This window comes from Phascolarctos cinereus, unplaced genomic scaffold (assembly GCF_003287225.1).
Source record: "Phascolarctos cinereus isolate Bilbo 61053 unplaced genomic scaffold, phaCin_HiC Scaffold_5;HRSCAF=322, whole genome shotgun sequence".
Taxonomy (NCBI): Eukaryota; Metazoa; Chordata; class Mammalia; order Diprotodontia; family Phascolarctidae; genus Phascolarctos; species Phascolarctos cinereus.
In genome coordinates, this window is record NW_027555958.1 from 164,119,508 (window position 1) to 164,135,750 (window position 16,243).

Genomic DNA, 16,243 nt, shown 5'->3' on the forward strand with positions numbered 1-16,243 from the left:
CTGCTCCTTTACCAAACTTCTCACAGGTAGCACCCTTCTCATGTTATTAAAGACTGATTTCTTAACAAAAGAGTGAATAGAAACTGTTGAACACCTTTAACTCTGTCTCTTTCTCAACACTTTTGTGTTGATCCTCTTTCATTCCTATTTAATTTCTAGCAAAAGACCATGATTGGAATTCATAATGGCCTAGCTTACCCCAAGGTTAAGGAACCTGTGACCTTGAGGGCACCTGTGGCCCTCTACGTCCTCAAGGGCAGCTCTTTGACTGAATCCAAACTTCACATTACAAATTCCCTTAAATAAAGGATTCGTTCTGTAAAACTTGGGCTCAGTCCAAAGGCCATGGAGGACTTAGAAGGCCGCATGGGACCTTGAGGCCGCAGGTTCCCTACCACTGGCCTATGCCATCCACCAGCTAGCAACAGTGGCCTTACCCTTCCCAAGCCGTGTTGACCTTCCTTCAGTAATAATAATGGATCGTTGACTTTGTATAATGTTTTAAAGTTCACTAATATTTTGGTATACAATAGGGAGTAACTAAAGATTTTTTTAGTGGAGAAGATATGTAACCAGATTTGTGCCTTAGAAAATTATCCTGGTAGTGATATAAAGAATGACTTGTAAAGGAGAGAATACAGAAGCAACTTGACCTTTTGGGAAGCTTGAAAATAGTTAAAGTAATAAGGTGTTGTTCAAGGATTATAGCAATGAACAGCAAGGAGAGGCAGGGTCTGTCAATTGATTAAAAGACATAAAAAAGAAGGAAGAGTCAAAGGTTACCCCAAAGTAACAAACATGGGAGACAGGGAAAATGGTGGTGCCATAGATAGAAATAGTGAAGTCAGAAAGAGGGACAGGGTTGTGGAGAAATAGAATAAGCTTGGTTTAAGTCATGTTAGGAGTAGCTAGGTGTCACAGTGGATACAGCACCAAGCCTAGAGTCAGAAGACTCATCTTCATGAGTTCAAATCAGACCTCAGACACTTAGTAGCTGTATGACCCTAGGCAAGTCACTTGGCCCTGTTTGCCTCAGTTTTCTCATCTGTGGAATAATCAGGAGAAGGAAATTGCAAACCACTCCAGTATCTTTGCCAAGAATATCTCAGATGGGGTCACAAAGAGTTGGACATGACTGAAATGACTCAACAACAACAAAACCTCTAGTCCTGTGATCCTGTAGGCAATTAGAGTTGTGGTTGTGGAGGGAAGGAGGAAGGGAGAGGGACGGGGGCATGGAAGTGTAGTTTGCAATTATTTTAGTAGAAGAGGGAATTAAAAATATGGGAGTAAATGAGATTGTCAAAGGAGACAATATCAACAGAGGACTGAAGAGAGATAAGAATGGACAAGTTCATTTAGATCAGTTACATGCTCCCCTTGTGAACAGTAGTGTGCTGAAGTGAATCATGGAGTAGTGTCTCAGAATCAGGAAGAACTGAGTTCAAGTTACACATATTCATTGTGTGACTCTGAGCAAGTCAGTTGACTACTTACTATCCTCTGGCAACTCTAAGACAAGAATTTGTATGCAGATTGCAGATCTATTTTGGTAGAGGGAGTTTCTTCACTGAGAATTTCCTACAGTGTTATTTAGTTATATCCAGCTCTTTATGATCTTTTGGGGGGTTTTCTTGGCAAAGGTACTAGAGTGGCCATTTCCTTCTCCACGCTCATTTTACAGATGAGGAAACTGAGGCAAACAGGGTTAAATAACTTGCCCAGGGTCACACAGCCAGTAAGTATCTGAGGCCAGACTTGAATTCAGGAAGATGACGCTTCCTGACGCCAGACCTATTACTCTGCACTGTGCCACCTTGCAGCCCATTTTCCCTACAGGAGTGGCTCTTAAACTTTTTGGTCTCAGGATCCCTTTTCACTTTTACGTGGTCATATTTATAGATATTTGCCTTATTAGAAATTAAGATATTTACTACCTTTAAAACAGTAATAAAAAGTTGGTCATTGCACAATGTTTCTGTTACTATGTACAATATTCTCCTGGTTCTGCTCACTTCATTCACCATTAGTTCACGAAAGTCTTTCAAGTATTTTTCTGAAATTCACCTGCTCATCATTGCTTATACCACAATAGTATTCCATTACATTCATACACCATTGTCTTAATTTTCACTGGATTCTTCAGGACATTGAAAGCTTTAGCATTCTTGATATACTAGCAATACTGTGTCACTAGTTTACATTTGTCCTCAGTGATTTAACCTATCTTTTTATATGTCCTTTTAAAATCTAAGCTTGTCAAAAAGTTCTGTGTACAACCATATCAGTCTCTTTTTCTTCTTTTCTTTTCTTGTCCCTTTTCTTGTTTCATAAAACCATACCCTTTGTTTCTCTCTCCCCCATCACTTTCAATAGCAAAATAGTATTCATCAATTTCCCAATTGATAGGCACCCTCTCAGTTTCTTATTCTTTGAAACCACAAAATGAGCCACTATAAATATTTTTTGTACATCTTTGGAATTTGTTTTGCTTAGGACAAACCCCTTTCTTTGTCTGCCCTCCCTTTTATAGCCCCTCTCCCTTTTCTCCTCTGCCTCCCATTTCTCTGTTGAATGAAATGCATTTCTGTACACTTCGTGTGTGTGTGTGTGTGTGTGTGTGTGTGTGTGTATTCTTTCCTTTAACCAAGTCAGATGAGAGTGAGGTTCAAGTGTCACTCATTTCCCACCCCTCAGCCCTTCCTTCTGGTTTGCATAGACTTCTCCATCTTCTTTTCTCTCTCTCTCTCCACACCTGTCCCTCTCTCCCTCCACCCCCGTGCATTCCTCTTCCTTTCTCTTTCCATTCTTCTTTTAAGATGATCAAGACATAACAGAACTACTCCTAGGTATGACATCTGATGATGCCAGGCTTCTAAGGGGACACATTTTTCATCTCTCTATTAGAATGTAAGTTTATTCTTGTTTATTTCTTGTGATTGTTCATTCAAGTTTATCTTTTTATCTTTCTTTTAACTGTTGCATTTGCACTTCACAGTTTCTATGTAGATCTGGTTTTATCATCAGCAATGCTTAGAAGTATTCTATTTCATTAAAGGCTCATTTTTTTCCCCCTCTCTAGTATTATATTCAGGTTTTCTGGGGAAGTTATTCTTGGTTGTGATCCTATATCTGTCACCTTATGGAATATCATATTCCAAATTCTCTGCTTTTTTGTAGTGGTAGCTGCTAAATCACGTGTGATCCTAACTGTGGCTCCTTTGTATTTGAATCCTTTTTTTCTGGATGCTTGCAACATTTTTTCATAGGCCTGAATGCTCTGGATTTTAGTTATAATGTTCCTGGGAATTTTCATTTTGAAGTTTCTTCCAGGAGATGATTAGTGGGTTCTTTCTATTTCTACTTGCCTTTTGGTTCTAAAAGATCTGGACAGTTCTCTTTTGTGATTTCTTGATATAGCATGTTTCTTGTGTGTGTGTGTGTGTGTGTGTGTGTTGTGTGATGGCTTTCAGTAAGATCAGTGATTCTCAAATGATCTCCCTTTGATCTGTTTTCCAAGTCAGTTTTTTTACTATGTGATACTTTACATTTTCTTCTTTTTTTAGATTTTGAATTTATTTAAAAATATTTTTCTAATCACATGAAGTCATTAGCTTATATTTGGTCTATTCTAATATATATAAAGTTTGTTGCTTAATCAAGCTTTTGTACCTCTTGTACCAAGTTGCTAATTCCATTTCCAATTATTCCTCCCTTATCTCTTCTTTCTTTTCAAATTTTTCTTCTAGCATTCTTATTCCATTTATTAAAAAATGTTTTAAACTCTTTAAAAAAACCCTAAAACACCAAACTTCTTGACTCACCTCATAAGGAATTCTAGTTTAACTTGTGCCCAAGCTGTGTTTTTCACTGAGGCTTTGCTTATGGATATTTTGGAGTCATTCTCTTTTTCTAGGTTTATGTCTTGGGTATACCTGCCAGCCTAATAGATTTTTATGGTGAGATTCTTTTCTTGTTTATTCACCCTTTTTTCAAATTTTAAAAAAATTATTTATTTTTAGTTTTCAACATTAACTTCCACAATATTTTGAGTTCCAAATTTTCTCCCCATCTTATCCCTGCCCCCACCCAAGATTGCATGCATTCTGAATACCCCTTCCCCTAATCTGCCTTCCCTTCTATCTCTTCTCCCCTTTCTCTTCTCCCCTTCCTCTTCTGTTTTCCTGTAGGGCAGGATAGATTTCTACACTCCATTGCCTGTATATCTTATTTCCTAGTTGCATGTGAAAACAATTTTAACATTTGTTTTTAAAACTTTGATTCTCAAATTTTCTCCCTTTCTCCCTCCCCACCTACCCTCATTAAGAAGGCAAGCAATTTGATACAGATTATACATGTTTAGTCATACAAAACACTTCCATAGTAGACTTGTGTGGAAAACTAAATGTATTTCCCTTCATCCTATCCCCCTCCTATTTATTCCATTCTCTCTTTTGTCCCTGTCCCTCCTTAGAAGTGTTTGCTTCTGATTATACTCTCCCTGAATCTGCCCTCCCCTCTATCATCCCCCTGCTCTCTTGTCCCCTTCCCCCCCTTCCCATTTTCCTGTAGGGTAAGATAGATTTCCATACCCAATTGAGTATGTATGTTATTCCCTCCTTAAGCCAAATCCTATGAGAGTAAGATTCACTCATTCCCTCTCACCTTCCCCCATTTCCCCTCCACTGTAAAAGCCTTTTCTTGTCTGTTTTATGTGAGATGATTTACCCCATTCTACCTCTTCCATTTGCCTTCTCCCAGTATAATCCTCTCTCACCCCTTAATTTTATTCTCCAGATATCACCTCTTTATCTTCAACTCACCCTGTGCCCTCTATCTATCTATCTACCTATCTATCTATCTATCTGTCTGTCTATCTATCTATCTATCTATCTATCTATCTATCTATCTATCTATCTACCTACATATACATACACATAATTTTTTTCCTCCAACTACCCTAATACTGACAAAGGTCTCACGAGTTACAAATATCATCTTTCCATGTACGAATGTAAACAGTTCAACCTTAGTAAGTCTCGTATGATTTCTCTTTCCTGTTTACCTCTTCATGTTTCACTTGAGTCTTATATTTGAAAGTCAAATTTTCTGTTCAGCTCTGGTCTTTTCGTCAAGAATATTTGAAAGTCCCCTATTTCACTGAATGACCATTTTATACCCTGAAGGCTTATACTCCGTTTTCCTGGGTAGGTGATGATTGGTTGTCATCCTATCTCCTTTGCTCTCCAGATTATTATATTCCATGTCATCTGGTCCCTTAACGTAGAAGCTGCTAAATCTTGTGTTATCCTGGTTGTGTTTCCACAATACTTGAATTGTTTCTTTCTGGCTGCTTGCAATATTTTCTCCTTGACCTGGGAACTCTGGAATTTGGCTACAATATCCTAGGAGTTTTCCTTTGGGGATCTCTTTCAGGGGGTGATTGGTGGATTCTTTCCATTTCTATTTTGCCCTCTGGTTCTAAAATATCAGGGCAGTTTTCTTTGATAATTTCTTGAAAGATGATATGTAGGCTCTTTTTTTTTTATCATGGCTTTCAGATAGTCCAATAATTTTTAAATTACCTCTTCTGGATCGATTTTCCAGGTCAGTTGTTTTTCCATTGAGATATTTCACATTGTTTTCTATTTTTTCATACTTTTGGATTTGTTTTACAGTGTCTTGATTTCTCATAAAGTCACTAGCTTCCAATTTCACCATTCTAATTTTTTTTTTAGGCAATTGGGGTTAAGTGACTTGCCCAGGGTCACACAGCTAGTAAGTATGTCAAGTGTTTGGTCTGAGGTCAGATTTGAACTCACGTACTCCTGACTTCAGGACCAGCACTCTATCCACTGCACCACCTAGCTGCCCCTCACCATTCTAATTTTTAAGGAAATATTTTCTTCAGTGGGCTTTTGGACTTCCTTTTCCATTTGGCCAATTTTTCTTTTTAGGGCATTCTTCTCTTCATTGGCTTTTTGTACCTCTTTTGCCATTTGGATTAGGCTATTTTTAAGGTGTTATTTTCTTCAGTATTTTTCTGGGTCTCCTTTAGCAAGCTGTTGACTAGTTTTCCATGATTTTCTTGCATCACTCTCATTTCTCTTCCAAGTTTTTCCTGTACTTCTCTTACTTGCTCTTCAAAATCCTTGTTGAGCTTGTCCATGGCCTGGGACCAATTCATATTTTTCTTGGAGGCTTTGGATGTAGGAGCTTTGACTTTGTTTTCTTCTTCTCGTTGTATGTTTTGATCTTCTTTGTTATCAAAGAAAGATTCTATGGTCTGACTTTTTGTGCCTTTGTTCATGATCCCAGCCAATTACTTGCGTTTTAAGCTCTTTGTTAAGGTAGGGGTCTGTTTCCAGTGTGGAGAATGTGCTGTCCCAAGCTTCGGGGGTTTATATAACTATTTTCAGAGATACTTGTAGGGACCCGTAAATTTTCAGTTCTTGCAAGGTGGTATGGTAAGGGGCAAGGTGTTTACTCCTTCCCTGGACTGTGCTATGGTCTATTAGTGACCACAAGCTCTCTTTTCTGCCTTGGAACTGTGATGAGGATTTTCTTTGCACCGCCACTACAAACTCCACCACATCAGCCCTCCTCCTCACCCCAGGACCACCACCCAGAACTGTGACCCAGATCCAAGCATGGGCAAAGCAAGAGAATCCTACTCTAGCAGAGAGAGATCCCTGCAATCCCCCTCTGATCAGCCACTCAATTCCCCCTCTGTCTGTGGGCCAGAAGTTCCAGAAAGAGGTGCTGCCCTGGGGACAAGCTTGGGGACTGGTGCTGGGACGGTGCTTCTCTCTCACTGAGGCCACAGACTTTTCACATTAACCTTCTAGGTTGTCTTTGGTGTTTGTGGCTTGAGAAATTTGGAATCTGCCATAGCTGCCCATGATTCAGTCCTCTGAGGCCTGCTCCAGGTTTGCTGAAGCCTGTTTTGCCTACCCACCCACACTGAACTGCGCTCTCCTTCCCACCTGACACGATATACCTTTTCAAACAACCGTCCAGGGTCTTGGGTTGTAAATTTGCTTCACTCTGTCTTTTTGTGGGTTCTGGTGCTTTAGAATTTGTTTAGAGCCATTTTTTACAGGTATTTGAAGGTATTTGGAGGAGAGCTCAAGCAAGTCACTGCTTTTACTACACCATCTTGCCTCTGCCCCTCCTTGTTCACTCATTCTTCTAGTCTACTTCCTCACTTTGGATTCATGTTAAGGCAAGACTCTGCACATTTTTAGAAGAAAATGTCTGGGCTGACCTTGTGTAGGTTCCTACTGATGCTTTCTCAGGCAGGTGAGGGCTGTATTTTCCCTAAATCTCAGGGACAACTCATAGACCTACCTGCTTTAAATGTTCCCAAAATGGTCAGCTCCAGGGTAAAGTCTGATTACTGCCCTCCTAGTCTAATCTATTCAAGTTGCTTATGTGGTTTTGGGTCTGACAAACACACTTCTTCACTTGCCCTTAGTTGAAATTCCAGCAGACTGCTTCTATATACGGTTAATATAAGCCAGCTGGAAAATTCTAGAGATGACAGAACTACAGATTTTGCCCTGGTCTATCATTCTTACCTGGTTATTCCACTGAAGACTTCAGACTGGTCTGGAGGATGGAACTGGGGCCGTGATCTGCTCCTGAGGTCAGACCCACATACCTGTTGCTTACTTATGAACATGTTCTGTCCAGTATTTAGCCTCAGGGCCATGGCCACTCTTCAACTTGGAATGTGATCCTTAAGTGCAAGTCCCCTCCTCAGTCATCCCTAGATCTTTGACCCAGAACCAGGCAGTGAGCAACAGAGCAAGAGGTTGGCACCTATTCTTTCACCCCACACAAATTTAGGCCCCTCTGTGCTGGATTTGCATCATCTTCTTGCCCTTGTGCAGAGCTTCTTCATCTGTTGGAATGCTTTGCACAGCTGTTCCTGGTTAGACCTCATCCTTAGTGTCTGAAGAGTTCCCTTTATATCTCTTTATGCTGATGTAAGCTGGAAAAAATGATTCACTGGGACTGTTTTCTTATATTTCAGAAATAGGAGTTAGTCCATTGTGTTTTATCGATTTGTTTGGAGGAGCCATGGTGTACAGCAAGGCTGCACTTCTTGTTAGTCTACCATGTTGATTCTACCCTTCAAACTATAAAGTTCTATATAAATGTGAGGAAGAATTATTATTACCCTAATGCTTTATCTAAAAAGCCTACTTTAGGGGCAGCTAGGTGGCACATTGGATACAGCACCGGCCCTGAAGTCAGGAGGACCTGAGTTCAAATCCAGCCTCAGACCAAACACTTGATTCTTACTAGCTGTGTGACTCTGGGCAAGTCACTTAACCCCAACTGCCTAAAAAAAAATGGATGTATAAAAACCTACTTTAGTATGAATTTTTTGCTAGTACCCAACCTCAGGAAGAACTGTGGTACCTCTCTGCCAGCCTCCATCCCTAATTTTATGTCCAATTCTTTTAAGAGATGAAGACAACAAATGCTTTGACCCAGTGATTCCATTAGGCTTGAACTCCATGGAAGTGATTGCTAGATAAGAAGAAAGTCCCTATATATACCAAAACATTTTATAGCAGCACTTTTTGTAATTGTAAAGAATTAGGAACAAAGTAGATGCCCATCAATAAGTAAATTCCTAAACAACTTGTGTTCCATGAATGTTATGGAATATTACTGTGCTGTAATAAATGAATATGATGAATTCAGGGAAGCATGTAAAGATTTATACAATCTGATGCAGGGTAAAGTAAGCAAAGCTAAGAAAACAATATACCCAATAACTACAACAATGAATATGGAAAGAACAACCACAAAACAAAAAAAAAAGAATTTTGCAAAATTTTAAAGAACAATCATTGCTTCAGAAAAAAAAGATATGACATATCTTTTGTAGAGGCAGATTAAATAAAATTGCATGTGTTTTGGTTTTTTTTTTGCTGATTTTTGTCTTTTTTCTTTAAAAATACTATTTGTTATATGAGATGGCTCTGGTCGGGGGAAAGGAGAGGACTGTGCAGGGAGAAATTTTGTTGATGGAAAAAATGAAAAAAATCAATAAAATTTATTTTTAAAAAGAGATGAGAATAGTTCTTGAGATTGAGTACAAATCTAAACATATAAAATAATATTGTATATCTTAAGAGGAAACTAAGAGGGAGACTGCTTTTCAAAATAGCTTTTCTATCTCCAAATTTAAGGAAAGAGAATGTTGTAGTGTGATATATACAGAAATGAATAAAAATACCAGGAGATAAATATTCCTTGAGTCTCTCTCTGACTTTAAGGTGAACTCACTGTTCAGTCATGGCAAGTGATAAATTATAGTTTTACCTGACAGAAAGTATGAGAAGCTAGTGAACTAGATATCAAATATGTCAGGCTTTCTATGGCAAAATCTTTGTTGGCATGTTAAGCTACTTCTAATGGAGAAAAGAGTTGTACTAAATAAAAGAATCTTTGGAAATAAAAGGTATATATGGATGAATTATTTCTTTCATAATAACATGATATATACATCTTCCATTCAAAGATATTAATATCAATCTTTTTATTATGCAAGGCTTTTTCCAGCTTCTGCACCCTAATTAACATAACCATCTATTTCCATATGAACAGGGATCCATGCTAATTGTACATTAATTCCTAAGATGAATAATTGATATATTGGATGCAACACCTCAAAAAGCTAAATCGTGTTTGGTGCTTGAAGTAACAAGTCCTGAGCCACGAGTTAATCAAGAAAACTATACATAGGTCTTCATTAACATACCAAGAATCAGCCCACCAATAACAAAATCACTGAACATGCACATTTAATGGTGTAAAATTCAATCATACTTAACTTAGCCTGAAAATATCAGTATCTTAATAATATCTTATGTTTTTATAGAGCTTTTGCTATAAGAAGCTCCAAGCACTTTTGCATATCTCTTCTGATTAATCATCCAAATATTTCATAAGTTAGGTAGAGAACGAATGCCATTTTCCTCCCCCTCCCCCATTTTACGCAGAAGAAAACTAAGAGACAGAGAGCTAAATAGTCCAACCAAAGGCACACAGAAAATAGCTTGCTAGCTAACAGGACTGTGTTGTACAACTATATTTCCACATTTTGGTACTTCCAAATTTTTTCAGCATGCCAGACTCTTGTGACAACCACCATTGCTCTTCCCCAGTAGTTCTACAAGTGATAAAGAGTTAGGAAAGAAGAATGGGATATAATAGTGATAAGTAAACAACTAAAATGTCCAAAGTTCTTTACATATATTATTTCACTTTTGGTTATAACAATCTTATGAGGCAGGTATTATGGGTATCACTAACCTCATTTTAGAGATGAAGAAAATAAGACCAACAGCATTTAGGTCACTTGTCATTAGTTATATACCTAATAAATGCCAGGGGCAAGACTTGAACCTAGGTCTTTTGGACTCCAGAGCTGGCACTCTCTATTACAACACTTCACACCCTTCTTTAGCTTCTAGAAAGGGCCACAGATTGACATACGACTGCTCTGAGGGGCACAAATGGTTTATAAATTGCCACTTAACCATAACAAGTTTGTAGTGTTAGTAGTTAAACGAAATGGTTTTAGAAAGCTGTAATGTGAATTGAAAGCAAGAGAATAATAAATTTTATTCATAAAATATTCTCCTCCCTTTCCTGCCCTCTCCTGTACACTTATAAATGTATTTCTTGAACCACTTAATAGTTAAAATCTTGCTGCATTTAAAAATAGATGCTTCAAGCCATGAGTAAAAAATTACAAGGTCAACCCACTGGCATCCAGTAGAAGAATCAGATGCCCTCTATATAGATTTGTAAACAGCAAAACTCATTGAGAACGTGAAATGACTGATTCAACATGTTTTCAGAAGAAGATGAAGGTATATTAGAGGCATGAGGTGAACAAGAATGGGAAAACTTTGCCATAAATCAGCAATTACTGGTAGTTAGTCAATATCACAAGTTTGATGCAGTGCTAAAGCTGACTAATGGTATGAGAACATTAAGTCTTAGGTCGCAAAATCACATTAAGCCCTTGTTCAGATTTACTTTGTAGCTGTCTCGGCTTAGAGCTGTTGCTTTGAATTACAAATCGAATGTCTTCCTTGTGCCAACATTCAGATGGCACTCTCCTGTGCTTTCAGTGGCTGAAAGCAGAGACAAGCAGGATCTGAATAGCAGATACAGCCATGGCACACTTACATTTAGAAATCTGACATTTTGAAGGTTAATCTATAGCCTAACTCCTGAGTTGTTGGCATTATACCAGAATTGTAACTAGAAAGTTCTTATAGCTTTGATAGCTGTACTGTTCATTTAGCTACCAAGCCAGGCCATTTATAAGTATTCTAAGGTTTGTGGGAATGCTGCACTTATACTGTCACTTCATAGGTTTCTATTGTATCCCAGTCTTTTCAGTAAAACAAAAATGATATATAGATTTCACCCCAACCCCCCATATTTCAAGGGAATTCTAGAACTCTCTACAGTATCAACACAAATACTTAACAAGATCCTCTTCATCTGCCACATATTGCTTTGTAACATCAGTACATGTTAAGTCTTCATCTTTCAGAAACAAGATTCTGCAAGTGAAATGGCCTAAAGGATTTTTAATGTTTTCTCTGAAAATGGTATTTGTCAGTCTTCCTGTAAGAACCTGTCTGATTAGATTCATAAAAATATCTAGAATTTAAAGTAAGCACAAGGAAAAAAATGGAATAGAGGTTATACATCAAAACACAATTTGTAGGGAACACTCCAAGCTCTGTGTAAGTGGACTTGAATTCCCATTACTATCAGTAAAAAACAAAACAAAAGAAAATAACACAATGGCATTGTGCTTGCTTTTTAAAGAAAAGATCCCCTCCCCAAGGAACTTATGAATTTTAAGAGAGTGATAAAAAATTTACTTTCAGGTACTGCTTTTACCTGCACAAAAGATAAGAACAATTATTAATTCAATACCCAGGAGATAGATCGTGTATTTGTATACATACATACATACATGCATGCATGCAAACATAGGGATGGGGACTGAACCTGTGATTTCATTGGTATAGTATACTCCTAGATAAAGAAACGCCCTTCAACAATTGAGGTTGGTACCACCTCAGCAACTTGTAGTTTCAGAAAGTTGCTTAAATGAGAGTAGCCCAAATGAGAATTTAAGTGACTTGTCCATGGTCATACAGCAAGTTTGCATCAGAGGCAGAAACTGAATCCTGATCTTCTTGACTTAAAAGCCAGCTATCTACCTATGATGTCAAAGTGCCATGTTTCTTACATATATATGAAACAATTTCAAACTGCTTTAAGGCAAGTATATGATTGAGTATTTGAATGAGTGAAACAGGCAGTCCTATAGGAAATCACAAATGGGGAAAAGGCTGGATAGGTTAAGGCAGTCAGAAAGACTTTGTGAAGGCTTTGTGACTTAAGCTGACCTTGAAATAGACTATAGGGAGCTAAGGAAACTATGCATAGCAAATACTGATACAATTTATTAGCAAAAGTTTATAGATTTTGAAGCTAGAAGAAACTTTGGAGATCATCTGATGGTCCAAAGCCTTTGGTGTAGGGCTTCTTAAACTTTTTCTACTCAAGACTCATTTTTAGAATTTTTGGCAGTGTTCATTGGCATTGCATAGCCTGAGGGCATTCACAGTGTAAAGTACACATTATTTGTGTTCAGAAACAAGGCTGCAGTGAAGTTGCATGATACAACATGGGCAATCCCTTCCAGAAACACTTCGGATTCATTACCTCTTTGATTGTGAATTAACTTTTGGTCGTTGTGCATTCAGAAACCCTTTACTGCTTCCATATTTTTTGCAACCCCAATGTGGGAGACCCCGCTTGGGGTTGTGACCCACAGTTTAAGAAGCACTGCTTCAGTGAAATGACCTGCAGGTAAGTGACACAGTAGATAGAGTGCCAGGCCTGGAGTCAGGAAGACCTGAATTCAAATCTATTCTTAGACACATCGTTACTTAACCTCTGCTTGCCTCACTGTCCTCAAATGGAGACAATAATTGCACCTACCTCCCAGGTTGTTGTGAGGACTAGAGGAGATGATATTTGTAAAGTGCTTAGCACAGTGTCTGGCCCTTAGTAGGTGCTAGATACATGCTTGTTTTCTTCCTTCCAAGAAAAGTAGCAAAGCAAGGATTTGAACCCAAGTCTTGACTCTAATTGTAATGCTATTCCTGCTACAAAATCCCTCTTCTTATTTTAATACTTAAAGGGTTAGTGGGTTGAAATGTCATTGTGGTTGAAAATATCATCACCCTGAAGTAAACCAGGTGATGGGCCTTTACAAACTTACCCAGGTTGGTTCTTAAACTACATATACATGATACGTTACCAGAACCACCTGGTAGGATCTGAGTTCCACTGGCTTAACTTTCAAGAACTCAGGGTCACCTCCATACCACAATGAGGCACTAGCATAGATTTAAAAAAAAAATGGACCTGTAGTTTCATTGGTGTTGGGAACTCCTGGTAGAAAACTTCTTCTAGCACCTTCTCTGGCCTTCAAAGTTTTAGGTACTGTACTTAGTGAGCAAGGAAGTCCAAGCCTTCAAGGAGCTTACATTATAATGGGGGAAGACAAAAGAAAGGAGATCTGGAAGGAGGTGGGGGTGGGTGAACTATAAGTGCAGCCGCATGATTTGGAGCTGGGAGTCAGGATATAAAGTAGAGGCCTGATTCCAGACAAGATAAGGTAAGAGATCAGCTATCAGAGCCCAGGAGTTGTTTTTTTTTTTTTTTTGGCAAGGCAATTGGGGGTTAAGTGACTTGCCCAGGGTCACACAGCTAGTAAGTGTCAAGTATCTGAGATCAGATTTGAACTCAGTCCTCCTAACTCCAGGGCCAGTACTCTATCCACTGTGCCACCTAGCTGTGCCTCTCCCGTGTTTTTGTTGTTTTTTTTTTTTTCCCAGGCTGTTTTCCAAAGGTGTAGTCTAAGGTTCCTTCGGGGTGGAGGTGGGGATTTCGGCCAAGTGGAGAAGGCACAGTTTGGCTAGTGGAAATAAAATCATTCTTTTTTACTAATGAAGTTCTCTCCAGTAGACTGACTATAATTGAAGCCCTGACTGTAACTGACTGGTCTACCCTGAAGCCTGGTTTGTCTACATATGGCTCTGCCATCACACCAATGAATTACATGTGAAGATTACTATTAGGGAAGGTTGCACAGTTATAACCACTCTACTTCCTGACTTGTGCTGTTTGAAGTCAGTTCCCTTTTCCTAAACTCTCTTCCCACCACCTTCCAACCCAACCATAAGACTATAGGGACGTTTTAGAAAAATAGCTTCTCCTCAAGAAAAGTCTCCTCAGGAAATTGCTCTAGCACACTTAAATATATCTTCACAGAAAGCTGAAACCATGGGAAGAACAGAATAAAGTAACAATTTTAATATAAAGATATGGAGTTTAAACAGGATAAGAAACATTATATATGATGACAATCTCAGAAAACTCAAAGAAAGGAGAGAAATCAATTGCGTTCTCAAAAATAAGAACTGCTTCAAATTTATAAAACTAAGAGCTATTCTCCAACAGATAAATGAGCATAGGAGATGAACAGGTAGCTTTTACAGAAAGAAACCCAGAGTTGCCAATAAACATGAAAAAATGTTCTCAGTCACTAATAATCAGGGAAATGTAAATTAAATAAGCTTATAATTCCACCTCAAACCCATCAGACTGGCCAAGGTGACAAAAGATGAAAATGATAAATGTTGGAAGAACTATGGGAAAACAGACACACTAGAAGATTGTTAATAGAGCAATCAATTTGTCCAGCTATTCTGGAAAATGACCTGGAATTATAATCAGAAAGTCACTACAATTATTATATCATTTGATATAGTAATATCACTATCATACCTATACACCAAAAAAGAACAAAGAGGGAAAAACACACATATAAAAATATTTATATCAGGTCTTTTGATAGTTGCCAAAAATTGGAAACTAAGGGGGTATCTAGGAATGGATAAACACATTATGATGTATAAATGTAAAATGGAACATTATTCTGACATAAGAAATGATGAAATGGACAGTCTAGAGGGAAATAGGGGACACCTCTCTGAATGGATGCAGAATGAAGTGAGAACTAAGCGAATAATTTATACAATGACAAGAACATTATCAAGTAAAACAGCTTTTAAAGACTTAAGAACTCTGATTAATGAAATGATAAACCACTAGTCCAGAAAACTGTAGATAAAGTACACCGATCATCTCTTTCAGAGGTGATGAACTTAAAATTCAGAGAGAAACATAAGATTTTGGGACATGGCCAATGTGGTCATTTATTTTACTGATCTATGCATGATTATGCTGAGAATTTTGTTTTTTGCTTGTTATTCAGTGGGGGTGTGTGGAAGGGACATATTTTAAATTAATGCAAAAATAGAAAACGTATTTTCTAATTTAAAAATTAAAAAAAATCAATCTAGAAAATTTAAGCCCTCAAGCCTGCCAACGAGGACAAACTAATTTGAGAGAAGGGAATAAAGGGCTTAAATTATTTAGGTCCACTGTTAACACTGATTTAATCACTCAGCCTGCTTTTTTTTTTCTGTGTAAAAGAAGATAAGTTATAATCTATGCAATTAGGAATTTCTGGGAAGTTCTTTTTTTTATATATTGCTCTTAGTCAAATCAGTAAAGAGAAAAGAGTATCTGCTTAATGCATATTCTCTGGAACTCATTAGAAAAAATTAATAATGATAATAATAATAGCTAGTATTTATGTGAACTTATGTGCCAGCAACTATGCTAAGTGCTTTACAAATATTTTCTCATTTGATCCTCATAACAACCCTGGGAAGAAGGTGCTATTATTATCCCCATTTTACAGATGAGGAAACTGAGGCAAACAGAGGTTAAGTGATTTTCCCAGGGTCATACAACTAAATTATCTGAGGTCAGATTTTAACTCAAATCTTCTTGGCTCCAGGCCCAACACTGAGTCACCTAGCTGCCTAACACAATATGGTATAATACAATATAATGCAGATACCTATGAAAAATAAAGGAGGAAAGAAGTGTATTAGAGGTTTATAGGAGCATTATATCTTTATAACCTTGGGCATATGGTTTAGGTATACAGTTATACATTATATAAAACAAATATATGGCTAGTGCCTTAGGAAGCCATGTAATAGAATGTCAGCTCCTTGAAGGCAGGAATTATTTTATCTTT